Source organism: Pieris brassicae, chromosome 1 (genome assembly GCF_905147105.1).
Source record: "Pieris brassicae chromosome 1, ilPieBrab1.1, whole genome shotgun sequence".
Classification (NCBI taxonomy): Eukaryota; Metazoa; Arthropoda; class Insecta; order Lepidoptera; family Pieridae; genus Pieris; species Pieris brassicae.
The window spans coordinates 5,344,426-5,361,479 of NC_059665.1; the positions used below are offsets into that span (position 1 = coordinate 5,344,426).

Consider the following 17,054-nt stretch of genomic DNA (forward strand, 5'->3'; position numbering starts at 1 on the left):
TAATATTAGAAAACTAAATAACAGGGTGAGACCTAAGAACCTAACAACCCTAAAAGAATTCCCTAAAACAGTAGTAGTGCGGAAAATATTAAATACGGGTAAACTCTAAAACTACGGTGAAAAATTCGTAATACGCAATACCATTAGCATTTACTCTATAATAAAGTAAAGGCGTATTGAATATTTTATAAATTACATAGAAATATTATTTTTATTTGTTCGCCTTTTTGAATCACTTTCGGAAAAATATTATTTGTATATTTTTCATATCAATTTAAACCTCGTTGACCAGATTTTATTTAATCAAGAGATTGAGATATTAGAAGGATTTTTTTAGACTTTTAACAAAACATATTTTATTCATGAGTATTTGCTCCCACTCTCCATGGTAACATCGCGAAAATAACAAGATGTGATTCCAATTAACGCTTTTGCATCCATGAATATTTAATCATGAGTTCGACATTTTTATTTGACCTCATCACTGCAGTATCTCGAGAACGCGGAATTTCCTAAAAGTACTATTATTTGTAGGGTGACACTTATTAAGAGGAGACATGAATAATGCATAGTCTTTTGAAACCGTCCGGTGTAATAGGTTTTTTAGAGATTGTGGCTGAAAAAAATTCTATTACCTACTGTCTGGCTTTGAAATAAACCTTAATGAAGACTTTAAAACCTCGTCAATTTATACACCTTTATTAGTCTTTTATACTTTAATATTACGTCTGTCACTCATAGTGTTCACGAAAGCGTAAATGAGAAATGTCTTGAGGACAATGTATTACGTGCAAATGAGTGAATCTGTTTCATTTTAATAATGTGTTGCGTTTTAAAATATTAGGTATTTATAGCAAGGATCATGAAAATGTAGTTGCAAAAAAAAATCTTGTCATGGAAAAGGAAAGGATTACAAATTACGATCTATGTTTAACTCAGGTTGAGATTATATGCTAAGTTATAATTTACAATTGATAGAATGGTATAAAAAACCTTATTTATCTGTTAATATAATTCTAAGAAATTAAGGATACTTACGACTTTTGACATTTAATGCATGTTTTTTCAATTGTTACGTAATAACTACTTATGATTCAGTATTTGAGTAGGGATATGGGAATATTACTAAAACTGCTTTCAAAGATTGAAAATCAGAAGTGTTCCTGTGTATATAATCTACATCTAAAAATGCGTCAGTTCCAATATTTACCTGGAACCATTAATGAAGTAGACGCTTTTAAAGCAAAGCCTTATACTCACAACCCTTCAGCAAAAGAATGTTGATTTGTTTGTAAAGTACCTTTTATTTTTCGTTTTATACGCTAATGAAAACCTCAGTAATGCAAATACTTAATTGCGTCTCTGTTTCAATATTTTCACGATTTCTACGAGCCTCAACAGTAATTTGATAAAATGACGTTCTAAGTGGCGAACAGTCCTATATTTTAATCCCAAATATTGTCCTACTCAAACTACTAAACTCACTTTTATAGCTGAACTCAGAGGTATATATAATTTATTTAAGTAATTCATTTTTAGAAGTCTTTTGAACGAATTGGAAGCCTTACACTGCCCGATGGTTCCTTGTGTCATTAAATTTTGTAGGTTGTTTGTTCTATACAATTTATAAAACACATATTAGCTTAGTTCCGGTCTTAACAAACATTGTCTAAGCGAATACAATAAACACCAAGAGTAAATGTATACATACAGATTAAACTCAAGAGATGAACCATTAAAAGACATATACAATAATAACGTAGATGGACTTCCGAGTTTTCTTATTGGTAGAAATGTTTATATCTTTCGATACTAATTTCTATTCTTAAACAATATTTAGAATAACCTAAAAGACTACTTAACCGACTACAAATATTCCTTCACCATCACAATGCTACATTATCCTTAAGAGACAGAGATTATTTTTTGTCGAATTATTTACAAAAATATGTGTCCAGCCGTGCGACTGGACAACCCGCTTATGAATACAATCAAACGCAAAGGAATCCCGCTTGTGTATGGAAACGATTATTTAGAGGCATCAAAGGATTTCGATCCTTGATTAACACTACAAGAATATAGAACTATCCAGTCAACGAATATTTACTAACTGTGATACTATCAGCAGAATTATTTTTTAACAGAAAAAATTTGTAAACAAAAAAATCCAATAGTACAGCTTTGTTTCTTGTTTCTGAAGCAAATGAAATAAGATTAAATTATTTTTTTTGTAAATTTCAACGAAATTATTACAACCTTTGTATTTTTCTATTTAAGTATGTGACGCTACAACCAACTATAGTTCTTAATGTCACCTTGTATTTGTTTCACTGATCATTTTTGTTTCTTATAGTCAAATAGGTGACTAAGACATATTATTTTCTTACAAAGATAAATAAATAGAGTGGGTCTCAAGCTTGAGAGTCTCACGGGCTTAACCACCCGACACAATAAGAATCAGACTTTTGCGATACGGGAGTAAAGTAAAAGTCAAAACTGTTACTCATGATTACGAAATAAAGGAAGCGCTATATTTAAATTCATTTAATCGACATTTGCTGATGGTACACTAATTCGCAGATGCAAACAGTACCAGTACAATATACCTTATCGACATTGATTGAGCCGCTATGAATGATTGAGTACGCAATTTATTACATGGAAAATTTGAAATTTCTAACTTAAATTAGTTTTATAATTGGGCATTTAAGTATTCAGAAATATTAATGTTATTCAATTATTAAATTAATTTACTGTTTCAAAACAATATACGCATTACATTATTTGTTTCGTAGCAAATAAAGTACAAAGATTGAACAATTACTAAATACTGCATCTTTCAAAATAAAAATCCTGTTTGTATTTAGATCTTACATGTATTAGAAAAAGGAGAATCATGGGTTTTAAAATCTTACGCTTATGATTTTCTATATAATAGAGCAAATAAAAAAAAAAATTAACCGTCACCGGCAACGAAGACACCAAGAGATATAAACTTGATTCTAAACAATAAGAAATTCAATAAAGACTCCCTGAACACTTCGAGCATGTAAAACAAACGGAAAGAACGTACCTTATCATTATCAAGTTAAGAGGATGTATGGAAAAACTTTAGACCCCAGTAAAATCTGTTTACGACCGCCCTTAACCAAGAGTAATAAAAAACATTAAATCGCGACAATTCGGATCATTGCTAAAAGCTTTTCGGGGTTCTCATTTTGAGCACAGAGCTCCATTTTTCTTGAACTTACTGGTAAACGTTAAAAGTTTTCACCTATTAATCCCAAAACAAATTCTACAACTATTCTTGAAATTTATCTTGATATTATTCAAGATGAGTCTCTTCTGTTTTCATGGAACTTCTATAGAGAAGTTTCAATGTAAAGCTCCGAGAAGTGATCTTAAGTTAAGTCACAGCACAGATAAAAGCTAACTTGTGATTCTTAGTATATTTTAAAAGAGTTACTTTTGAATGTATGACAGATATTACAGAGTTCATACACCTCTGAATAAAACTACTTATCCGGACCGATCAGAGACTGAACCACAATGTTAGCAACCACAAATTTAACAAGGTACATGTATGTATGTTTGTATTTATTTTGTTTTATTTGTTTTTGTTTGTTTGTTTCAAAAAATAATTTGTACTGGTATGTGGCCTTTCAGGCATCAAGGTGTAACTTAAATTGTAAAATATTGTATAATATAATGTTACGAAGACGGGTCGACTGCAATGTTTCTAGATTTTTCCACTACATCGAGAACTTTTCAACAGGCTGTAATAATGTTTCTGACCGTTTCAGGAGAGGGTCAATCACATATTAGAAAATTGTAATTTCCATAATGTTACCCTAGTTTTCAAGAAGCTGAAACCTTTTTTCAGTCGGTTTCAGAACATGTGTAGTAGAGTGGTGCAGTTTTCAGGAGACTCGTTTTCAGGCGTTATTCCCAGGGATATATAAGCGAGCCGAAACGCGACTAATAACTTTAGTTTTGAATGCGATAACTAGAGAGAAACACCGAAGCGATAAAGTGCGAATAAAGTGATTACAAGTGATAAAGTACTGTGTGAAGTGTGCATAAGTCAAGTAACAAGTGATTGTATTTGTGTGTTATAAGTGCATCTCTGCAATTAATTTGTGCCCATAAACTCCTCATTGATTTTTCAAGAAATAAACACTTGAAGAAATCTACGACATTTTCTATCCGATCCCCTAGCTCGTAACAATAATGTGTTTCGTTGATTTTTTGCCTCCGTGGCTCCAATAGCAGGTGTTTTTGATTCCCGACGAATAAATTATTTGTTTCTGTTCGAATGTCTTTATAAATTATTTATCATAAGAAAATATATATATATTTACATATAAGCGTTCTCCTCATGGAACAGTTACATAAAATACATAATCCTGTTTTTAAGACTAAGAAACTATGAAGACTATGCGATTGTCACTTGAGATGCATTTTGCGCGCGATAAGCACATTTAAAATTTTAACAGAGTTTTACTACTCAATTGTATGAAAGGAAATTTAAAGCGAAGCAACGTTACATTTGCAGAGAAATATTTCATTACAATGCATTACTGGGCATTGTTTCATAGCATGTAGCTCTCTGAACGAATTAATCTTCAATGTTAATAATTATTTTCATTTAATTTAATAGTGAAGTAATTCGCTAGGAAACATAGGCCTTGCGAGTCCTACAACTAAACTACGAAACCATTCAACTTTCAAAAAGCGATTGGACTTATTCTCTGGTATTTGTTTTTGGTAGAACAGGAGGTAAACTGACAGGAAGCTCATCTGATCCAATTGGTAAGGTCTTCTTGAAGGACAAGTCAAATCGGTTCGGAAATACTTCAGTGGGCAGCTGGTTTCACATAGTGGCCTCTTCTTGAGAATCTAGTATTCTCTTAGGTATTTTCTTTAAGGCAGGCAGAATCTGCTAATATTGATAAATATTTACGATATTATTAATAGATCTAGAAATATACGTGACATACGACGGCAAAGAAATAATGAACGAGGCTGGAGGCGATTCGATATTCTATGAGAAAGACTGTATACAACCCTTTGTAAACTGCACAAAAGTATTCAATGAAAGGTTGACCGTATCCATATGGGTAATCATTATTTGCTTCCTATATTAAACTTGTGAACTTGAATATTCTCACAAATAATTAATGAAGAGTATCCAGCACCATGTACCACGGAATAATTATAATCCATTTATCCACAACACGGTGGCTCTCTAGTGTGCGGATATATGAATTTTGTCAAAACCATATTCCTGTCATGAATAAAGTTTTTATCATTACATATTATTATGAAGATAGGAATATTCACTAATAAGTAGTGATTATCTATATTCTAACAATTAATGTTTCTTATCTATTTACTATTTGTTTTATTTTATGCTTTTTATATTTTTAAGTACATTATTTAATGTAAATCACTGCTACGGTCGTATGACTGTATTTTTCTTACTATCTTCTGTAGACGTGTTGTTTGTGTAAAAACAAATAAAAAAATGTCAATACAATCCTCTAATAATCATTTAAATTGAACGGCTGTATTACTGTCGTTATCTCACACCGAGTATCGAAAACCGATCCATGTTAAAACAGACAAAACTGCTGACTCGACCCACTCATGAACAAATAAATAAACATAACCCTTATGCGTGTACAGACAAGGGTCCAGACGTTTATTACCGCATATTTTACATTACCTGTTTGTAATATTACCACGTAATGAATCGTATCTATTCTTAAAGAAATATTAACAGATCGTGAGGTTCGAGTTACGTGTTTAAAACTAAACTAAAAAAATAATTTAAAAACTACTCTCTTTACAACTGTTTGCCCTGGTAACCTGTAGACGGTACAGGGGACGTAAACGAGAAGAGAAGACGGAATTAAATTAGCAGCAGTACGTCGCTTAAGTCTTTGGAAGTTAGAAAAACCCCCTGCTATAAGGGACGCTGAACAAATAAAATTTTAGATGTAGTTTAGTATAAGCGTGATCGCTTGTTTATCTGAAGAAAGTAAGAGTGAGGGCTAGATGCCGTGTGCCGTATCTGTACAGCAGATCCAAACTTCAGAATACCAGTGTTGAGAGACTTACACAGAGTAAGTATAGTTTTTCTGAGACGGAAATTCGTGCTGGCTATTAAAATCAAAATATAGGGTATACCTGCCCTGCACGGACTTGCATCTTTAAACCAAATACTTCCTTAACATCTGGCCAGTTATTTCAAGCCCGATAAACATAGAAATCACTTCCAAACACTCGGTAATCTAATAATAAACAAAGCATAGACCATTAAAATTTTATTATAATCCATTTCTGACGCAGTGAGTGAAATGAGAAATGCATGGCGGTCTATGTACGACACCCGAACTCATGTTTTATTCATAAAGTAAATACGATTTTTGTGGAGCTTCCACGCGTATTTTCTTTCTCTCGACCGCTGCGCTAAAGAACCCTGAAAGCATTTTAATCTCAAAGGCATACCTCTCTTGTAGTTTTACATGTAAGTAGCTATATGGAGTGGAGGACTGATATTGAGTTTGTTGGAGAAACCATACATGAAAATATAGAATAAACGTATCTACGTATATTTTAATGTAAAAATGGTAGCATATGAAATGTAATCTTAAAATAAAAGTGTGTAGGTATCCTAAAGTATCAAAGCAATCGAAAAAAAACATTGAACCAAGAAAAACATTATTACTGAAATTGAATGTATATAAACGATAACAGACAGAGTGGGCGTAATTATTGGAAATTTAAAAAACGAGAATATACTCCTTCCTTAAAGACCGGCAACGCATCCACTAAGGTAAGGTAAGGGTGGTAGCTGCCTTTTATGGATTTTCCGTATCATACATAAAAGTGTCGTTTGCAATATTAGGATAAATAAATCTTCCAGCTGATTACGCATTTTAATTCCGTGGCATAACTCAATGCGGCTACGTGCCAGGAATACACTACACTAGCTATGACCACGAGGTCAGAATTATACTTTCCTGTTTAGAATAACTTGGCCAGTCGCCTTATCGTTGTTTTATTTCACAAAAAAATCTTTTAGATAGCCTATAGGGGGTTTTATGTATCAATTACGCTCCGAAACGTGACTGTTTTTATAAATTAAGAATGGTTAATTCAATTACGACGACGTAATTTTATGCGGAAATGTTTTACAAAATATTGTCTTTGGTTTACGCGGTTCTACATATATATTTAAACAAAACTTCTTTAATAAGAACGACAAGTCATTGAGTAATAAATACAATGTATGTCATATTTCATTACAGTGGCGTAAGTATACCATCTGGGGCCCGTGGCAATTTCTTTTGATGGGGCCATATTAGTAAAACTCGTCATGTTGTACTCAGTTTAATTTTAATAAACTTCGAGATTTTCAGCGTAATTAATTACACGTTGTATATGTCCCACTAATGCCACAATAATAACTCCTCTCTGGCGAGAGGGAATGTTTTGTAGTATCGACGCTAGCCCAATGTGTATTGCATTCATCCATAGACCATAATATCTTAATGCATTCATCATCTATTCGTTACCTTTTGGTGAAGGAAACGTGAGGAAACCTGTATACATTTACAATGAAATAAAAATAACATTTTTTTGAGCTCGCGGCCGTGGGCCCGTGGCATTTTGCCTGCCCACTGTTACGCCACTGTATCTCAAGTTGATAAAGTTTTTATCTCAGGCTAATAAAGCTTATATCTGAAATAAATAACGATTATATCTCAATCTAATACAGTTTATTGCTTAAGTTAATAAAGTTTATATCACAAGTTATTTAAGTTTATATCTCAACCTAATGAAGTTTATATATCAAGTTAATAAAGTTTATTGCTCAAGTTAATTAATTTTATATCTCAACCTAATAAAGTTAATTGCTCAAGTTGATACAGTTTATTGCTCAAGTTGATAAAGTTCATTGCTCAAGTTGATAACGTTTATTGCTCAAGTTAATAAAATTTATATCGAAGTTAGCCATAACTCAAAATATTTTTTGGGTGGACTCATTTGGATTTGTAAAACAAATGAACAAATATTAGGTTTGTGCGCCGTCTTCAGGACAATGATTATGGACTTATTTATTAGTTAGCATTTATTTGTTACTGCGCCTACTAAAGCGCAGCATACAAAGCTACAGGTGTGTAGCAAAGATCGATGGAACGATGAAGAGAAGAAGAGACAAAATAAAGAACACAGCGTTAAGAAAAATAACCAGGGTAACGGATATTACAATAACAACAAATTACTTATAAGGTGGATATACCACATTAAAGAAACAACAGGTGAAACATGTTAGAGAGGGGCACAGTGCAGAGAGGAGTGGTGGGATTTGGAGGAGGCCTTTGCCAAAAAAGGCACACAATACTAAATGTATATATTATTAGTATCTGAATAAAGGCTGTTATTATTAATATTTGTTATCCTTTAGTAAATAAATATAAACTGAAGCTGATTAATTCCGATTTCATATAGTTCCCAAAGCATTTAACCTTGTAAAACAAGTAGCTAGGTCTACAAACGAAGTTAATAAGAATTTGTTTATGGTACTATAATAATTTGCTTTACATTTTCTTTGTACCAAGTAATTTGAGGAATTTATAACAAAAAATGAGCGCTTGTAAAGGAATGTTTATTTTGGGGTTAAATTATGATGGCAAGGAATATGAAGCCTCATTCTTTAGCTACGTTAGCGGTTTACAGGGTCGGATTGTAAAGTATCAGGGACCGACCATGCTACATGCTACGAAATCTCGTGTTCCTGGCCTCAGATAACTATATCTGTTTTCTTGATCATTTTTGTTGAGAGGTAAGATAGTCAAGATTCAATATTTTAATCGAATTATAATTAGTGTATTCACTTATATTTTGTACTGTTATAAATCTACAACAGTTGACTTCTTCTGTAACAAAAACTAAAATAAACTCTATCTAGCTTTTTAAATTCATTTAATTCGATCAGTATTCCCGTATTATATACCTGTAAAGCTTGCCGTAGGCCCTAATTTTTCTAAATTTTTACGTTAATCTATCCCTGTACCGTAATCTGGCGTAGGCTTAAATAAGGTGGTATCAAGTGTGAATGACGTTATCATGGCGAGTGACTTGCAGCTTTCGTCGAGGTTAAGTTCTCAAATAAATTATCTGACTAATCTGTTTGCTAAGCTTTTAATTACCTCAATTTTCGTTCTATTTTTCTTTTGATAAAACTGAGGATTTCTGAGTAAAATGTTATTTGAAAATTCAAGTGAGGATCGAGTAAGATTGTCCAATTATATTCATATTTTATACAATAAGTTAAGGTCATATTTTTACAAAATTTAACTGGACAATTTCTGTACGTTAATTATATGTAAAGCCACAGATTTAACTTTTTTGTAAAAGGAGACATGGCAACTTCTTTAACAATATTTAACTGTTTGCTTATTACAAGTATGGTATGTATTATCTTAATCAGTCTGGAAGAAAATCTTTACGTCTATTTACATTCTTTTTGTTCTTTAATATAGCTATTTTGGGATATTGTTTGTGATGTAAATAAAGTACTTATTATTATTATTTTTACATTTGTTATGTGTAGCCTTAATAACACCTACGAAAGTTTCGGCTCGAATAGATATCGAATAACTTATAAAAGATACAATTATTTACTTCTGAATGTATCTACTGTCTGTCGTCGTTTCACAAAGACCTGAATCAGACAAGCACGCCGTGCGTCACGCGTATCACTTAGGAAAAAAATCATATAAATTTGTCACAATCGTATCTTCCGTTAGCGTTCAATACTTTATTAAACTTAAGAAAAACAATTTTTGAACGGATTATAGGTATGTATTATTTATTAAGCTTTTTGCAGAACTATAACATTATTTAATTCGTGCTCCTCCAACTTACTCAAACTATATGTAATAATAAAAAATACAACGAATATAGCCATATTTAGGAATACATAAGTAAAAAAAAAGGTTCAAAAATATGACAAGAAAAAAAAAACAATATACATTATATATATACGTAGTTTAAATAAGTCGAGTCTCGAATTGTGATCGTTGTATGTTCGGGCTGCAGAATACAACACTGAGTTTTTTGCGTAGATGTTATCGATGGGAGAAACGTGAACGACTTCGTATATAACTTATTTATTCAATCTTTAGTATTCGTTACCTATAAATTAAGTGTAAATTTAAAAAATGTGTAAGTCATAAGTAAAATCATAATAGAATGTTTCAATCTATCCGGTGAGATATATTTCTTATCTAATCTATTTGGAACAATTTCTGCAATCTCCGTTGAGTTGCGAGTGGTGAGTGCTAGTAATCGAATTTAAACGTTCGAGTTGAACGTTTAGTTCTACGAGAGTGCCTTCGTGATATCAAACATCCTGTTATACGAGAAAATTGATTGCCAAAAATTAATTGAAAAATTTCGTTGTCAATTTAATTAAACATAGCATCTTTCATCATTTTTGTTCTTAACTCGATCTAAATAGCTTACTTAGTGTTAGTATTAAATATAAGCCAAAATCCTTTGATTAATATTGGTGTTCTTAAGTGAAACCATTAGAAATGAACTCGCTGAACAAGGGCGTATTATAAAATCGTTATAATTTTTTGTGATTATATTTTTTTGACATTTACCAGACATGAACCGAAACGTTCAATAAGGTCAGAAGCTGAGGTTTAGAACGTATTTAATTACCTTGTCAATATATAAGTCATATTCATCATGCTCCGTAAAATTAAATTAATAAAAAACGAAATGCAAAAGTTAAATTCTTACACTTACTGACGTTGTACTTTAATTACATTCCATAAGTACAAATATTTACACCGCACATCTCAATATCACTGTATTGTGCACAGATTTAATTAATATTAACAGAATACGTGGGTAACGTCTGGCCGAGACATCGAGAAATCCTACGTAATAAAGCCTACATCTTAGTTATCAAGTTATATATTAATGAATACCAATTGTGTTGCATATTAAGGATTCAAAGGCATATTAGTTGTGAATTTCTTGTTTATGTTTTATATATCTGTGTCGACATGTAATGGGGATGACCATTCTTATGTATAGTTATATACTTTTTTCTATTGACCTATGTGTTGTCGTAATTATATATTAAACTGTGAAATACAATAAAACTAATACATTTTTTGGTCGAATTCTTCGTTGATTCGTAATTTGTCCTAAATTCGCGGGTCTTGCGTACTCGATTAACGGCAATTCGTTAACCGTTTATATTCTTGACACATAAATCACTTGTCTTAGTCGATTCTCAAGGTAACTTAATTATTGTTTCAGGTAATAGAAGGCATTGATTTACTTGCCTTCCTAAAATGGTGACAAAGAAACAATCTGCAAGCTAGGACCCATTGTGGTAGAGGCGCTTATTTAAATAATATTTTTTAAAGAGCTTTACACTTTTGAACTACGTACCGTCTTCAACTATAAAATAAAATAAATAAATTAGTGACACTACAAACTTTTTTGGTCTCAGCCTGAGATTTCTGTATCTGTTTCATGATCATTTATCAATTTAATAGGCAAGTAGGTAGGCAGCCTCCTGTGTCGGTTTCCTTCACCGTTCAAGCGAATGTTAAATGCTCACATAGAACACCCGAGGATCGAACCTACGACCACTGCGATTAGCGTCGCACCCTAAAGCCACTTATTTGCTAATTTATATTAATATGACTGATACTTTTGTATTTAGAAGAAAAAACAAATGTATAATGTGTTTATGATTGTAATTAATATACTATATTTTTTCGAAAACTCTTTTGGTTATCAAACCACTATTTGAAATAATAATAGCGGGACTTTAATTTCAAGCTGCAATGATTTTGTTACAACCTTCAGTCGATAATCAGTAGCTCCTCTCATTTCTAGTGGAAGATCGCTTATTAAACCCGACTCGGGGCAAAATAAACAGCTCGTCTTTAGTAAATACAAACAAATAACTTTTTGATGATAGCTATTTCGTGGATTTATTTTTGTTTGTGACATTTTTAAGACAATCTTGTAATCACAACGCTCCGTTTTCACACCGATAGACATTATTTAAAATTATGTTATGCTTTTATATTATAGCTTTTGTTTTTATATACGTGGGTAACACTGAAAATGTTTAGAACTGGCCAGTTAGACATTGCTAATGAAAACTTTTTTGAATTTCAATTTTAGAACTCTTTGGTAATCTGATGTAGTGTATTGCATTCATTTGTCATTTGTTTTTGTGAATTGGCGGCAAATCAAAAACTCTTGTTACATGTGAAAATGAACCGAACGCTAGAAAATTTTCGGTCAACGATTTATTATGACTTTCGTTTTGGGCTTACTCAACAACAAAGCTATGATAGGCTGCGATTATCATTTCTTAATGAAGCCCCATCTCGTGCCACAATTAACAATTGCTTTAACAAGTTAAAGCGTGGACTTAACGTAGTTCTAAACATTTTCAGTGTTACCTGGGTAACACAATAGAAAACCAATATATGACAAAAATTTATAGCTTTATAGGAACTACTTTTTCGAATTCACGCGACTACTACACATACTGGTATATATACTATATAAACACGAAGATGTTTAGAGTGCTTTTCATCAGACGAATTAAATATGAAATGTTGTGACAATTTGTCGCTATTTCCGTTGCATTAAAGATCTATTTAGCTGTGTGCAGTGGGTAAATAGCGGGGATTATACAGCCTCCGATCTTACATGAGTTCATTAACTACTCTTGCAGAATACTCAATGTCGTGTCAACTGTTGCTCTATTTATAATTTAAATCGATTATACAGCAAGGCCGTATAGTAAAATAATTGCATTGGTTGTTTAAGTTTTGAAGAAATTACAGATATAAATTGATTGATTCTATGTAGAAAGGATGGTCTATATATTATATATAGAAAATCTTTAATTTAATATATTTGTAAAGTTTAGGTTTTATCGTATTATTTTAACTATGATTTGATAAATCAATCAATTATAATGCAAGGTTTTAATATTTGTCATACTTTATCTACATTATACATACAAACTAATAGTGATTGCATTTTATTCATGAATTGTAATTAATATGCCTTTCAGCGTGTTTGTAACTATGTATAAAATAAATATTCTACTAAAACAGCCTAATATAGTTCAACTATATCAGATTGAAAAACAATTAAACATGTAATAAAAATATGGTACACTAATCTTCAAAAATACCAATAATTTTGTTTATAATTATTTAGATACCATACAAAAAGTTGCTCCAGAGTGCAACTCTCTTCCCGGAGGTCGTAGGACTAATGGACTCTCTATGCGCGCATCAAACATTCGCTCGTACGGTGAAGGAAAACATCTATAGGAAACCGGCATGTCACAAATCTAAAAGTCGACGAACACGTGTATTGGACAGAAGGCTGATATATTGATGAAGGCTATTATTTCATATAAAAATGATCAAAGAAACGGATGGCTTCTGAGATCGTTTGGTTTCTAGCGTCACTGATTTTTTTATTTTTATTTAGGTATCGTATAAGTAAAATGGTAAAGGAAAACAAAGGCTCCGCGTGGGTTTACCTTTTGTCCTAGTTTCGAGGCGAGTATATAATTCAAATTTGCATCTTAATAGCTTTGGTGCGAAGTACGCCGCGGATTTTAATTGGTTTTGTTACAGCAATTTCTACATATCGTAAGTGGATTAGACATGACACAAAGTTAAATCTCGGTAGCGCAATTTTTTATTATTTTTCTATACACCTAATGGCCCTCTACTTCCTCATTGTTCTACAATCAAAAGTTAGCACTAGTCCAAAAGTAAGAATAGGGACTTAACGAACTATGACTCCCAATGTCAATAACCATTTTGACATTTAGAAGTCCCAGTCAGCGCTGTCTCGTGTCTGAATATTACTGGAGACTTAGGGCCAAGTGTAAATCCCGTTTATCTCGATTCTTCGAGTAAAGTCAAAAATAAGGAATTTAAACCCTTTGTTGAAAAAAGATGTATCATCTTAATTAATAATTTTTTGAAATGCGAAATACAAGATTACTATGAATATATTCCAAAAGGACTTATAAAAAGCAGATGCGATTAATATAGTGAAGCCATCAGAGTTACGTTGTGCCTTTATATATTTAAATAAACTCATTAAGCTTAAAAGGTTTTTATATAAACAGACAAGCAGGCGCCGTTTCACGATAATATCACTTAGCATCAATCATTGTCGATCCATTTTTATTTGTCACTTCATAATAAACTATCATAAGAAGATTATAAATACGCCATGATGGGTTCCATTATGTCTGATACAACATTACTAATGTTCGGATTAATACTAGCAAAGTTTCATCATTGGACGTCGAGGCAGAACACGAATTTTAATGCGTATCACCTCGACGTCCGTCGTTCCACAACTGAGCACTTTTTCCCACGCACCTATATGGAACCAGCTGCCTTGCGATTTCCGAAAAAAATGTCTTAAGACCAATTTTTAAATGGTCAGCTATCGAGCCCACTGGCATTGAGAGTGTCCATAGGCGGCGGTATCACCTAACACCAGGTGAGCCTCCAACCCGTTTGCCCCGTTTGTTACATAAAGGCCTAAACGGTTGTAGCGACATTGGTATATGTGTATAACATTACTATGCATTCTCAAAAACACTTTAAGCAATAAAGTCGTTATTGCAATTCAAAGTGATAAGAAAATAATATTGCCAAGTTGAGCATGACGCTAACGGCTGATTACACTCATAAGTTGATACTACAGTGCCGTCGGGTCTGTCTTATAAAACCTAAAATAATATATTTTTAATATCAAAACAGTTTTCTCTCCACTTTCTCTACAGTGTCCTGCCGAACTCGAGATCCGTATACGAACAAAATCGATCCTTTACCTGTAATAAATTCTTATCGCTGGTTTTTACTTTCCAGGGAAAGTTGATAGGTCTTAACAATAAATTTAACTTAAATTATTATTTGAATAAAGTTAAATTGTACTTTTACACGCGGGCCGTGGGTCAAGATGTAAAGCAAAAGATTGATAGCGCGTTTTGTGTTCGTATCGTCATATATGAAACGTATTGTGTGCGCGTGAATTATTTAATTTAATGTATCCCATCGACTATCTGTATTTACTCTCCCTATAAGTCGTAGCAGTTACTACCGTTAGCATTTTACAAAATCAGTAATGTTTTCAATGATTTAATAACGTTTAATAATTAAAACAAAAATCTGAAAAAGAGTTTTATCGTTTTATTTGCAATATCAAGCCTTACTAGAACACATAGAGGACCAACATATAGTTTTTTCTATATAGCATTAGTGCTTGTCTGTAAAACCTTATCTTATGTACCTTCGTCTAAGTTTCTATTGTTATCTAAACACGAAACTTGGACATTAACTATTGACTATTCAGTGTTTATGCTTTTACCTTTATTTTTACTGCGTTATTGTAAGTTTAAGTCAGAAATTAATACTGATATAACGCTATCTCCTAATTGCAATACATGCATACGCTGAAATACTATAATACATAAATAGGTACTAAATATTCACAGAAAATTCCTAACAAAACAATCAGATCTAGATCTTAACATCTTATTGTAATCTTAATAAATGTATGTTAACTTTATTTTTAACAACATCAAAACAAGTCGTATCTAAAAAAAATGACGTGTATTTTTCGAATTGGATCGGTCAGATTTTTGAAATTTTAGGGAATATATATTTGTAATCAGATTGGTAGTTTTGAATTCTTGAATAATTGTTAAATAGCAATGGCAATAAAATAAAAATTGTTCAAATTTTAAGGTTGTTTAACCTTATAGAAACTGGAACAACATATATTTTACATACTCGATCAAAGTAGAAAAACAGATCAATACACAAATAAATTATACACCCACGTAACGAAGACCAGAGTATTGATCTATACATCTTTCTTAAAACGAGTATAACCGTGAAAGAGGTTGACAACGAAAATTTAAACTAGGAACTGTATATTATGAGCTTAGCCTGTCTCATATCCTCTTTGCTTTAGAGGCAAGCTTAGTCTGCCATTCACGCCGAAAACTAGGCTACAAACTGTATGCTTTAAACGACTCACACCTACATAACTATAGGTATTAGCTTTTAGTACTAAATGACCCCTTTTAAATAGATACCTATTACACAAAGTTGCATGATGCTAGCAGCAGAATGGTTAGCATCATTAAAATCAGAATTTTGTTGGTGAAATTTGTTTTGTATTTTGAGAATTGAAAAATATGGTACTTACGCGAGATTGTTTATATAACGGAGCAAACGGGCAGGAGGCTCATCTGATGACATGGACACAATGCCAGAAGGTTCGCAAGTGGCCAACGCAGTTTGAAGACAGAAAAAAAATACCAATGTTGCCAGTATCTCGTTATTATTAAGAGATAACTAATTATAAGTTTTATTTAGGTTTACATAGACTATAAATGTCGTTCTATTAAAACTTCAATAGTGTAATATTTTTCTGGGGGTTCTGTGATAAAGTTGGTCTGGGAATTCATTTGTTAAGAACGATAACTCAAAGGTCCCGAATTAGATATATATATATATATATGCTAAACTTAAAAATGGTTTTGTGTATAGACTATAGGTTTTTCTCCCATAGATTAAGCGAGGATTCCGAATAATAAATAAAAATAATTCAGAAAGAATAGAAAAAAAATATTAGTCATAACCATATGTATGCACTGCTTTAGCTCAATTTTTTAAAAATGCAAATGAGTATAAAATTTAACTAAACAGATCATTTAAATAACACTTTTAGTTTGAAAAATACTTAAAAATCTAGGTAAAATTAACTAAAATAACGCCAAGGCTTAACACCCAAGAATATAACAGCATTGTAAAGGCTCTTGACGACAATAGTTAGACTTACCTATCGTGTATTTAAACGGTCGCAAGTTTCTTTGACGCCCAAACATATTGAAAAGTGTTTTCTTAGTTTAACAATGGTGAAGCCCAAATGCGGAATTC

At 32.1% G+C, this 17,054-nt stretch overlaps 1 protein-coding gene across 1 annotated transcript in view; it reads right to left on the reverse strand.

Moving 5' to 3' along the window:
• Positions 1 to 17,054, reverse strand: part of LOC123711791 — a 72,419-nt gene that overhangs the window by 30,662 nt on the left and 24,703 nt on the right. The window lies entirely within an intron of this gene.